Source organism: Anomaloglossus baeobatrachus, chromosome 5 (genome assembly GCF_048569485.1).
Source record: "Anomaloglossus baeobatrachus isolate aAnoBae1 chromosome 5, aAnoBae1.hap1, whole genome shotgun sequence".
NCBI classification, from domain to species: domain Eukaryota; kingdom Metazoa; phylum Chordata; class Amphibia; order Anura; family Aromobatidae; genus Anomaloglossus; species Anomaloglossus baeobatrachus.
Genome location: NC_134357.1, coordinates 144,341,043 through 144,353,335, shown reverse-complemented (window position 1 = coordinate 144,353,335; position 12,293 = coordinate 144,341,043). Strand labels below are relative to the sequence as shown.

Genomic DNA, 12,293 nt, shown 5'->3' with positions numbered 1-12,293 from the left:
TGTGGATTATAGGCGGAAACAAAATCATCAGAGAAAGACCCCCCGACTCCATGTGCTGCCCCCAACACCCCTGGCATGGCCGCCGACGTAAAGATCCTCTTCATTGAGTTGCTTTGAATTTTAGAGAAGGGACTTGCAAGACACTTAGGACCCTTTACACGGGTTGCGAAATTGTGTATTTTGGCCAACATATTGACCAATACCTCATGTATTTTTTGCATCTTTTCTTTTCACATTTTTGTTGCACCTTTTGCAGGGTGCAGTCAGGCCCTTTAGTGTTGGTTGTGAGAACTGGGGTGCACTTATATAGTGCTGGGCAGCGCGCCTGATCTAATTATATGGGCATCATCAATAGGCCGTAAGCTGGCATAATGTACTACATGTACCTGTGTACAAGCTTCATCTCTGGGAATTATTAATACTAGACATCCACCCGCTCTATGATCGGAAGGTGTGAGTGGATGTTAATCAGTATTTTGCAGCTGTGCTGCCGCTGCTTTTTCTCATGGGGACACGGCTGCATCCTGTAGCGTGACCTGGTGTGGGTAAATACGTCTGCTTGTAATATATATTATACACACACACACACACACACACACACACACACACACACACACACATATATATATGTAACCATGTGACATTTACTGACTTGGTGCACCCAGGAACTTAACCCCCCTTGCAAAGGTGGCATCTGCATTTTGCCATGCCCAAGTAGTAGGCCCTTTTCACAGCAACATTATAGGAATTGTCCACTACATTTACATTGATGGCCTTTCCTTAGGATGGAGGCCGCAGCATACATCACCGCCCTTACTGTCAGATGCTGACGCTGGCCCGACCGCGCTATGCCACTCACACCCATGTTATTCTCTGGAACTTTACACACGTCCGTGTTTTCACATGGACCGTGCGCGCGCACACACACACCTGTTTTTTTTTTTCTCCAGCAGCATGGGTGTCACACGGATCGCACACTGATGTGATCCGTGTGACACATACCGGAGAAAAAAAAACAGGTCTTTGAAATAAAAAGATTTTCTATATTCACCTGTATCCAGCGCTGCTGTCTTCGGCTCTGCTGCTTCCTGCTTTCGACCCCCGCTAATTATGCTCATTGAATATTGACTGCACCTCAGACCTGGAAGCAGGAGCAGCGCCAGGGACAGCATCGCTGGTGACAGGTGAGAATCCATCAAGCAGTGTGTGTGCAGTGACGTCCAGGCGGTCATCGGAGTTCCCAATGAACCCTGATGAACCCATGACACCCGCTGTAGCGGGGTGTCATCAGAGTTCATTAGGAACTCTGATGACCTCCTGCATGTCACTGCACACACACTGCTTGATGGATTGTCACCTATCACCGGCAATGCTGTTCCCGGAAGCTGAAAACTCCCCAGTTCTTGCATGGCCAGGATTCTCATTTGGATTGGTGTATAAAGCTGGTTTCAGACGTCTGTGTTTCAGGTACGTCTGACATCCGTTTTTTACACGGATGCCACACGTACACGTTATTATTTGCTGTTACTCACACGTCTGTTTACACATGGACCGACTGACCCCTCATGACCCCACACGCAGGCATGTCCGTTTTTTTCTCCAGCAGCACGGGTGTCACACACTGATGTGATCCGTGTAACATACCGGAGAAAACTGTTTATGTTTTTAATAAAAAGATTTTCTATACTTACCTGTATCCAGCGGTGCTGTCTCCCGCTCATTATACTTGCTGAATATTCAGTGCCTGGGGATCTGGAAGCAGAAACATTGCGGGGACTTCAGTGCCGGGGACCATATTGCTGGGTGAGTATACAGCAGAGTGTGTGTGTGTGTGTGTGTGTGTGTGTGTGTGTGTGTGTGTGTGTGTGTGTGTGTGTGTGTGTGTGTGTGTGTGTGTGTGTGTAGAACCTGGAAGCCGGAACATCACGGGGACAGCATCATGGACTCATTACAGTTCCCAATAAACTCTGATGAACCTGCGAAGCTGTAGCGCGGGTGTCACGGGGATCATCAGGATGTCATTAGACTTGGGAACTCCAATGACCTCCTGGATGTCACTGTGCTTGCAGAATACTCACCTGTCCCAACGATGCTGTCCTCGGCGGTGCTGTACCCAACGCTGCTCCGGCTTCCAGTTCCTGAGTACAGTGAATAATCGATGAATGTAATGAGCGGCGGTCATGGGTGGGAGGCAGCAGAGCCGAAGAAAGCAGGTAAATATGGAAAATCTTTTTATTTCAGACATGTGTTTCTCCGGTACCTGTCACACATATGACACACGTGTGACCATAACCATGCATGTGACTGGTACCTGATTAAACATGGACGTCTGAAACTGGCCTAAGGCCTCTTTCACACGTACGTGCCTCCGGTATGTGTTTGGTCAGTTTCTGCACATACCGGAGACACGTACACACGTAGACCTAGGTATTCCAATGGATTTGGATACACGTATGTAGTTACGCACGTAATGTGTTTCCGTTCCATACATACGTGTGTTTCTCACGGCAACATGTCTGTTTTCTCTCCGGCATCACGGGTGTCACATGGAACGCAATCGGGTCACACGTAACACAAACGGACCACACGGATGTGTTCCGTGTGACATGCACCGGAGAAAAGACATGTGCCTGCGAGAAAAAAAAATAAATTAAAAAAAAAAAAAAAAACCAAAAACAAAAAACACTTTACTCACCTTCTCCAGCCCTCCTGTCTCTGCTGCTGCTGCTGTCACTTGCTGCCGACTGCCGCTCATTATGCTAATTGAATATTCACTTCACTGTGGCCAGAAGCAGCAGCAGCGGGGAGTCGGCAGGGCTGGAGACCGAAGATCAGCACCACGGACAGCGACGCCAGGGACAGGTGAGTAGAAAGTTCCCGTTCTCTGTGTGTTCTCACAGATAACACACGGAGAACACACGTAGTGCCATAAACACGGCTCACGGAGGGCAAAACGCACCTTTGACACGTCCGTGAAAAACGTGCGTGGTTTTTCACGAACGTGTGAAAGAGGCCTTAGACAGTGTATTCAAGTTACTGCCAATATCCAGCAACTTTGCAGCCATTGAAGAGGAGTGGACCAACATTGCACAGGCCACAATCAACAACCTGATCAACTTTATGAGAAGGAAATATTACACCAGATACTGACAGTTTTTCTGACACCCAGGGAATTTTCAGTGGTCTTTTACTGTGGCTAGCCTAAGGCACACCTGTGCAATAATCATGCTGTCTAATGAGCATCTTGATATGCCACATATGATATGGATGGATCATCTCAGCAAAGGAGAAGTGCTCACAGATGAACCAGTTGTGAACAATATTTGGGAGAAAAAGTCTTATATCTTAGTGAGTTCAGCTCATAAAAAAAATGGAAGCAAAAAAAAGTCTTGCATTTATATTTTTGTCCAGAGTATATAAAACATAAGAAAAAAAAAAAGTGATAAAATAAGTAACAGTAAAAGCCTTCAACACTACACAAAAATATGAAAAAAGCCAATATACCTAAAACGTATTTTGTTGGCTATAAATTACAAAGATACAACCTACACATTCGTAAACATAACAAAAATATCCCAAAATTGATTCTGGTCTTTAGCTGCATTCCCGGAGGGAGGGGAAATGCTGTAATTTATATGAGCAGTTAAAAAGTACCCAGCAACTGTGTTCATAAAAATAAATAAAAGAAAGGCTGGTCATTAAGGGTTAATGCATTGTCTAAACATCATTAACCCTATGGGCTATAGTTCTACATCCCACGGTGTTTGTTGAGTTTTTGATGCAGCAGAATTTCTGCACCTTCGTTTGTTTGTTTTTTTATTGAATTTTTTGACGCTGTGTTTTTGGTGTCATGTTGTAAATTAAGCGGATTTGTTTCTGAGACTTCCTGGTATTTATATTAGGTGCGGATTACATGCAGCATGTTTTATGCATCTCCGCTGCGTAAACGCAGGTGCATTATTTATGGATGGGAAAAACGCCCCGCAGATCAGTTTACACAGCGAACAAAAGGAGGCACAACGGACATGACAGTTCTATTAATCCCATGCGCTTTGCTTGTCTTGTAAGACGATGCATATGCAACACACGAAAATACACAGCAAGTAACAATGATCGTGGGTATGAACCCTGAGGATGGATGGGAGGAATATGGGGGCAACCACCTGGAGGTCTCCTTTATTAGCCATGGTGCACACATGGGCACCCTCACCCCACAAGAGGCATGGGCACCCTCATCACATGGGCAGCATGGGTACCCTCACCTCACGGGCACCTACACCACACGAGCACCTTCACCACGCAGGCACCCCCAGCACACAGGCACTACGAACACCTTCACCACATAGACAGCATGGGTACCATCAGCACTCAGGCACCTTCACCACACAGGCACTACAGGCACCTTCACCACATGGGCAGCATGGGTACCCTCACCTCATGGGCACCTACACCACACAGGCACCCTCAGCACACAGGCACTACGAACACCTTCACCACATAGACAGCATGGGTACCATCAGCACTCAGGCACCTTCACCACACAGGCACTATGGGAACCCACAGCACACAGGCACTACAGGCATGTTCACCCCATGGGCACCCACAGCACACAGGCACTATGGGCACCTTCACCACATGGGGGCACCAGAAGAACACTGCCACCCTCAGCACACTGGCACTCTGGGCACCCTCAGCACACTGGCACTCTGGGCACCCTCAGCACACTGGCACTCTGGGCACCCTCAGCACACTGGCACTCTGGGCACCCTCAGCACACTGGCACTGTGGGCACCCTCAGCACACTGGCACTGTGGGCACCCTCAGCACACTGGCACCGTGGGCACCCTCAGCACACTGGCACCGTGGGCACCCTCAGCACACTGGCACCGTGGGCACCCTCAGCACACTGGCACTGTGGGCATGCTGAATGGCGCAGTTTGCAGGGTGCAGCTCGCACACTGCCTCCACTGATGCCATGGTAACACCAGGAACACTTCAGCCTCACGGTGCTGCAGAACTAGTGCAAACAGCAATACAGGAGCTATTTATGAGACTGCACAAACACAACGTGACTCCAACCAGGGCGTCCTGCTGGGACTTGTGGTGCAGCTCAGGCTCCAGGGAGCGTCACTCCTGCAGGACACGGCTCACACTGACCTGTTATAAGGTTCCCCGTGGTGACGTCATTCCCGGTCTGTGGTGCTTGGCGAGCAGTGAGCGGCAGCAGCGCTGTCACCGGGGCGCCCACAGCCGTCTGCGGCGTGTAATCACCATCCACACACGGAAAGTGACGATCTGTGCCCGATCAGCTGCTGACTGCACGGGGAAGTGCACAGCCCAGGTGCGTGGTGACGGGCAGCAGCACTAGCCAATGGTGATGCGTTACGTCACATTCCTGTGGCAAATGAGAACGCAGTAAACACAAGTCCCGTCCATCCTGCTCAGTCGCTGCTCGGCAGTGAGGAGTGCGCAGCGCTGTGTGTACTATGCTCTTGCTGAAGAGTTACAGGGGCGGGATCAATGTCTGCCCGTGAGTCCATGGGATCACTGAGCCTGGTGTATGGCTGAGGCTATGTCCGCACGTTGCTTTTTACCTGCTTTTTTGCTGCTTTTTCAACTGCAGCGTTTAATGCCAAAATGGATGTGTTCTGCTTTTCAAGCAAAGTCTATGGGAATTTGGGTTTCTTGTCCGCACTTTGCAGTTCAAACTGCAGCCTTTTTGTTGCAGAAATTTGGGCAAAAACTCAGCTTTGCAGGGCAAAACCCAAATGGCAAAAACAATTCACATGTCAGTTGTTTTTGCCATTTGGGTTTTGCACTGCAAAGCTGAGTTTTTGACCAAAGTTCTGCAACAAAAAGGCTGCAGTTTGAACTGCATAGTGCGGACAAGAAACCCAAATTCCCATAGACTTTGCTTGAAAAGCAGAACACAACCATTTTGGCATTAAACGCTGCAGTTGAAAAAGCAGCAAAAAAGCAACGTGCGGACATAGCCTGAGTCCCTAAAGCCGGAGACTCCCCAAACCAGAACCTGTAAGGCTATGTGCGCACTAGGCGTTTTTTTCACGCTGCGTTTTTATGTGCGTTTTTGTCTAAAAAACGCACCCGCGGCTAAAAAAACGCGGCAAAAACGCATGCGTTTTTGCCGCGATTTGGTGCGTTTTTTGCTGCGTTTTTGCTCACTGCGTTTTTAATCAGTGCACAATGCCATTAAAGATTGTTGATGAAAAAAAAAAAAAAAAAAGGTCTGATGTCATTTCCTTCTTCAAAATGTTCATTGTATGCAGGAGAGCAGACAGCTGCAGAACTAGTGTATGCAGGAGAGCAGACAGCAGCTGCAGAACTACAAGTCTCAGCATCCTCCATTCACTAGTGTAAGCAGGAGAGCAGACAGCAGCTGCAGAACTACAAGTCTCAGCATCCTCCATTCACTAGTGTATGCAGGAGAGCAGACAGCAGCTGCAGAACTACAAGTCTCAGCATCCTCCATTCACTAGTGTATGGAGGAGAGCAGACAGCAGCTGCAGAACTACAAGTCTCAGCATCCTCCATTCACTAGTGTATGGAGGAGAGCAGACAGCAGCTGCAGAACTACAAGTCTCAGCATCCTCCATTCACTAGTGTATGGAGGAGAGCAGACAGCAGCTGCAGAACTACAAGTCTCAGCATCCTCCATTCACTAGTGTATGGAGGAGAGCAGACAGCAGCTGCAGAACTACAAGTCTCAGCATCCTCCATTCACTAGTGTATGCAGGAGAGCAGACAGCAGCTGCAGAACTACAAGGCTCAGCATCCTCCATTCACTAGTGTATGCAGGAGAGCAGACAGCAGCTGCAGAACTACAAGTCTCAGCATCCTCCATCCAGGACTGTATGCAGTTTTTTGCCCAAAAAGAAAAAAAAAATGACATGGGCTTCGCCATATTTTTGTATGCTAGCCGGGTACAGCAGGCAGGTACGGGCTGCCCCCAACCCCCAGCTGCCTATTTGTACCCGGCTGGGAACCAAAAATATAGAGAAGCCCTTTTTTTTTTAATTATTTCATGAAATAATTAAAAAAAAAAATGACGTGGGCTTCGCCTAATTTTTGAGTCCAGCCGGGTACAACTAGGCAGCTGGGGATTGGAATCCACAGTGCAGGGTGCCCATGCTTTCTGGGCACCCCCACTGCGAATTGCAGTCCGCAGCCACCCCAGAAAATGGCGCTTTCATAGAAGCGCCATCTTCTGGCGCTGTATCCAACTCTTCCAGCTGCCCTGGTGACGGGTGGCGAGCTAGGTAATAATGGGGTTAGGGCTAGCTGTATAGCTGGCCCTAAGCCCGAAATTCATGGTGTCACGCCAATATTAGACATGGCCACCATGAATTTCTAGTAATGATAAAAAAAAAACACAACACAGAGAAAAATATTTTTATTAGAAATAAAACACAACACAATTAGTGACTCCATCTTTATTGAAATAAACCCCCCTCCGCAGTAATCCTGGGTCAGGGTCCCGCGCCGTCCAATCAGGATCTAATATCATCTGATCGGTTTGCTGGAAGGCAGAGCGATCAGATGATGTGTCAGGATCAAGTGCCTGAATCCCATCACACATCAGCTGATTGTATAAAAGCCGGTTATACAATCAGCTGATGCATCAGTAGAAAAAAAAAATACATACTCACTTATGTGCTGTGCTGATTACCGGCAGCTCCTGGAGCGATCGATTGGACAGGAGTCTGATCCTATACGATCGCTGCAAGAGCTGCCGGTGATCAGCTGATGAAGTCCCCTGACGGCAGGATCAGCTGATAGCCGTCCGGGCGCGAAGAAGCCGGCGAGACTGCGATCAGCTGATGCGTCAGGTGACTGCATCAGGTGATCCACAGCCAGGTCCTGCAAGCAAGGTCCTGCCCCGGGGAGACTGCACACTGCCAGAGCGGCGGGACCGGGAGGAGATGGGAGCGGGCATGGCACCGGGACCCTGCGGACAGGTGAGTATATGACATTTTTTTTTTTATACTGTTCACTTTGTTTTTCGCCGCTGCCTCCACCTCCCGCCCAGACATGGCGCCGCACGGAGCTGACATGCACAGGACGGGAGGTGGACGCAGCGGTGACGGTACCGGGAGGATTCCTGCTTCTGTGTTTACCAACAGAAGGAATCCTCTTCCTGTACACGTCACTGTAGTGCCCACCCCTTGCGTTTATAGCTGCGTTTTTAGTCATAGAAACGCGGCTATATGCGTTATTCATTGCGTTTTTAACATCTCATTGAATTCAATGAGTGAAAAACGCAGTGGAAAACGCAGAAATAATTGACATGCTGCGTTTTTGTGGTCACCACAAAAACGCAGCTAAAAAAAAACGCTGTGTGAGGACAGCACTTCTGAAAACCCATTGACATTGCTGGGGAAGCAATGTCACTGCGTTTTCAGCACAAAAACGCGGTAAAAAACGCCGCTAAAAACGCGGCAAAAACGCCTAGTGCGCACATAGCCTAACCCAGGAGTGGGATTCAAATTTTTAACAGATTCTCTGTAACCCCGCCCATTCTGTAACCCCAACCATTTTGTCAGCCACACCCATTTTTACGCACTTTCCTCAACCAAAAAATATAAGTATTTTAAAGTAAAATCTCTTTCCCCTTCTTCCCCTCCTATACCTTCACTCTCCTGTCCAGCACCAGTTGTTCCAGCCACTGTCATATTATATTAAACGGTTTTTCTACAATTTTTAAAAATTATTACTAAAGGAGCCCTGCTACAATTGTAACGGATGACCTTCCCCGTACAGATCTCATCCCATACAGATCTCATCCCATACAGATCTCATCCCATACAGATCTCATCCCATACAGATCTCATCCCATACAGATCTCATCCCATACAGATCTCATCCCATACAGATCTCATCCCATACAGATCTCATCCCATGTGGCTCCCTTCCTTGTTGTGAAAGTAATTCTTGTGGGTGCTAGCTAGCCTCTGGTGGCCAGGAATAGTAATGAAGCTGAGTCTGAATCTGTGACTCAAACAGGTGTAGGAATTAATTAGGAATCCAGGAAGTCCTATTGCAGACCAGCCTGATGTATTTAGGAGAGCAGTTTCTGCTAAGGGCCGTTTCACACATCCGGCATTTTGCGGGATTGCCGGACCCGTCATACTCCAGTACAATGTTAATACTGTACAATGGCATCACAGCAAGCATGTGGCCGGAGGTTGCCGCAATGCCATTGTACTGTATTACACTGTACTGGAGTGTGCCAGATCCAGCAATCCCGCAAAATGCCGGATGTGTGAAACGGCCCTTAGTTGCCGCCAGTGATAAATGTTTGCTTCTGCCTCTGAAGGTGGCTTGGAGTTTGTCTTTCAGTTTCATCTCTTTATCCTCTGCCAGAATTCACTCCAGATAAGTCTGCAGGTGTTCTTTGCTTAACTGCTGATTTTGCACCTACGGGTGTTGGTGTTGTTTTTCCATTTTGTTCTGTGTTTGTTTTCTTGCATGTGAGGATCTGGCTCTCTGCTATTTTTGAGAGGGCAGTTCCTTCAGCAAGAAAGGGAGTTTCTCGCTGTTCTGGTTTTGATTATTTGCATTTTTGAATATTATTTGTTCTGTAATTTTGTTCTTTCCCATTATATCTGCAGTTGTGTTTAAAGTGTCTGGCACAAGAGTACCTGATATAGCGGGGGAAGACCCAGTGGTCTTAGTTTTTTTTTTTCCTATCAGGAGTTTGGTATTTTTGCAGGGTATTTTGCTGGCCGCAATCAGTTATCTTTCCTGTACTGTTGTAAGTTGGGTCTCACCTTTGCTAATCTATATTTTCTATCTGTGTATTATGTTCTCTTACACCACCGTCGTTACATGTTGGGGGCTTGCTATTCCTTTAAGAACTGCTCTGAGGCAAATTAGGATTCCTCATTTCTATCTTTGAGGTGTAGCTAGTTTCTCTGGCAGTGACGAGGTGTCTAGGTTTGTTAGGAACATCCCACTGCTACTTCTAGTGTTGTCCGATAGATAGGGAATTGCGGTCAGCTTAGTTTCCAAACTACTCTTGTGGTTTTTGTTTTTTCCGGATTAATGGGATTTTTTGTGATCGTCCACGGTTACCAGTTCATAACATTTCCCCCTACAGATCCCATCCCATGTGGTCTCTTTCCCCTGCAAATCTCATCCCATGTGGCTCCTTTTCCCCTACAGATCCCATCCCATGTGGTCTCTTTCCCTTGCAGATCCCATCCCATTATGGCCTCTTTCCCCTGCAGAACTCATCCCATTATGGCCTCTTTCCCCTGCAGATCCCATCCCATCATGGCCTCTTTCCCCTGAAGATCCCATCCCATCATGGCCTCTTTCCCCTGCAGATCCCATCCAATCATGGCCTCTTTCCCCTGCAGATCTCATCCAATCATGGCCTCTTTCCCCTGCAGATCCCATCCAATCATGGCCTCTTTCCCCTGCAGATCCCATCATGGCTTCTTTCCCCTGCAGATCCCATCATGGCTTCTTTCCCCTGCAGATCCTATCATGGCTTCTTTCCCCTGCAGATCTCGTCCCATGTGGCTTCTTTTCCCATATAGTTCCCATCTTATGTGGCTCCTCTCCCCTGCAGATCTTGTCCCATATGGCTCCTTTTCCCATATGGTTCTCATCTTATGCGGCTACTCTCCCCTGTAGATCTCGTCCCATATGGCTCCTTTTCCCATATGGTTCCCATCTTATGCAGCCTCCTCTCCCCTGCAGATCCTGGATACGTCTGTATGTGGTGGCTCTTGAAGCACTGACTCCAGCAGCAGTCCACTCCTTGTGAATCTCCCCCAAATTTTTCAAAGACTTTTCTTAACAACCCTACCAAGGCTGTGGGTATCCCGGTTGCTTGTGCACCTTTCTACCACACTTTTTCCTTCCACTCAACCTTCCATTAATATGCCTGGATACAGCACTCTGTGAACAGCCAGCTTCTTTAGCAATGACCATTTGTGGCTAAGGGTACTTTCACACTTGCGTTATTTTCCTTCCGTTACAATCCGCCCTTTTGGAAAACAGCGGAATCCGTTAATGGATTCCGCTGTTTCCCATAGACTTGTATGGTTGACGGATTGTTGCTGCGGATTGGACCTGAGTTGCTTCCGCTGGGCGACGCTCTGTTGCTTCCGCCCAGCGGGAGGAACGCGGCATGTAACGTTGTTTTGAGCAGCGGAATCCTCTGGATTTCACTGCGCATGCTCTTTTTTTTTTTTAAATCACAAACTTTATTTTGGCTCGTGGTGGCCAAACGTTCAGCTGAGCGCCCGGCCGTCTGCAAGTGACAGCGCTCAGCTGAGCGACCGGCCGCCGGCATGCCCGGCCGCCGGCAAGTGACAGCGCTCAGCTGAGCGCCCGCTGGCATGCCCGGGCGCCGGCAAGTGACAGCGCTCAGCTGAGCGCCCGCCCGCTGGCATGTCCGGCCGCCGGCAAGTGACAGCGCTCAGCTGAGCGCCCGCCCGCCGGCATGCCCAGGCGCCGGCAAGTGACAGCGCTCAGCTGAGCGCCAGCCCGCTGGCATGCCCGGCCGCCGGCAAGTGACAGCGCTCAGCTGATCACCCGGCGGTCGGCTGCAGGGAGCGATCAGCTGATCACCCGGCGGCCGGCAAGTGACAGCGCTCAGCTGATCACCCGGCGGTCAGCTGTAGGGAGCGATCAGCTGATTACCCGGCGGCCGGCTGCAGGGAGCAATCAGCTGATCACCCGGCGGCCGGCTGCAGGGAGCGATCAGCTGATCACCCAGCGGCCGGCTACTGGGAGCGATCAGCTGATCGTTCACAATAGTCTGCCGCCGGTAAAACTGTAAAAAAAAAAACAAAAAAGAAAATCAAAACGGATTCCGTTGTTTTGCAGCATCCGTTGCATCCGTTGTGCCACTATATGCAACACATCCGTTGCATCCGTCACACAACGCAATGCAACGGATACCGTTCAGCGCAAGTGTGAAACTAGCCTTATTGTTACGGGTCGTCGGTGAGGTTCTTGCGGCTGAGGCCAAGTCCTGTAGTGGGGCTTCTGAGCATGTGCGAGCTTGCAAGCAGGCTTTTTGTTCTAAGTCACCTTTTGCCTCTTCTGAGCATGCTCACCACGTGGCGATAGTCCATTGGTCGTGAACTGGGATCACATGACTATGAAGTGTCGGCTTCTGATTGGCCGCGAGTGACGTCATTGCTGACGCGTGATCACATGACAATGACATACTGTCTGGTGATTGGCCGCGGGTGATGTCATCGCTGACACGGGCTCACATGACCATGACATGTTGGCTGCTGATCGGCCGAGGGTGA

The 12,293-nt window shown here is 49.0% G+C and overlaps 1 protein-coding gene across 4 annotated transcripts in view; it reads right to left on the bottom strand.

Moving 5' to 3' along the window:
* MARCHF8 (membrane associated ring-CH-type finger 8) overlaps nucleotides 1-5,369 on the bottom strand; it is a 326,522-nt gene extending 321,153 nt beyond the window's left edge. For 2 of the 4 annotated variants that reach the window (XM_075348957.1, XM_075348956.1), the window contains exon 1: nucleotides 5,158-5,369. The gene's annotated coding sequence lies outside the window, so the exon portion shown is untranslated. The remainder of the gene's footprint in view (nucleotides 1-5,157) is intronic. The other 2 variants (XM_075348958.1, XM_075348959.1) reach the window with 2 other exon arrangements.
* Between the last annotated feature and the right edge of the window lie 6,924 nt (nucleotides 5,370-12,293).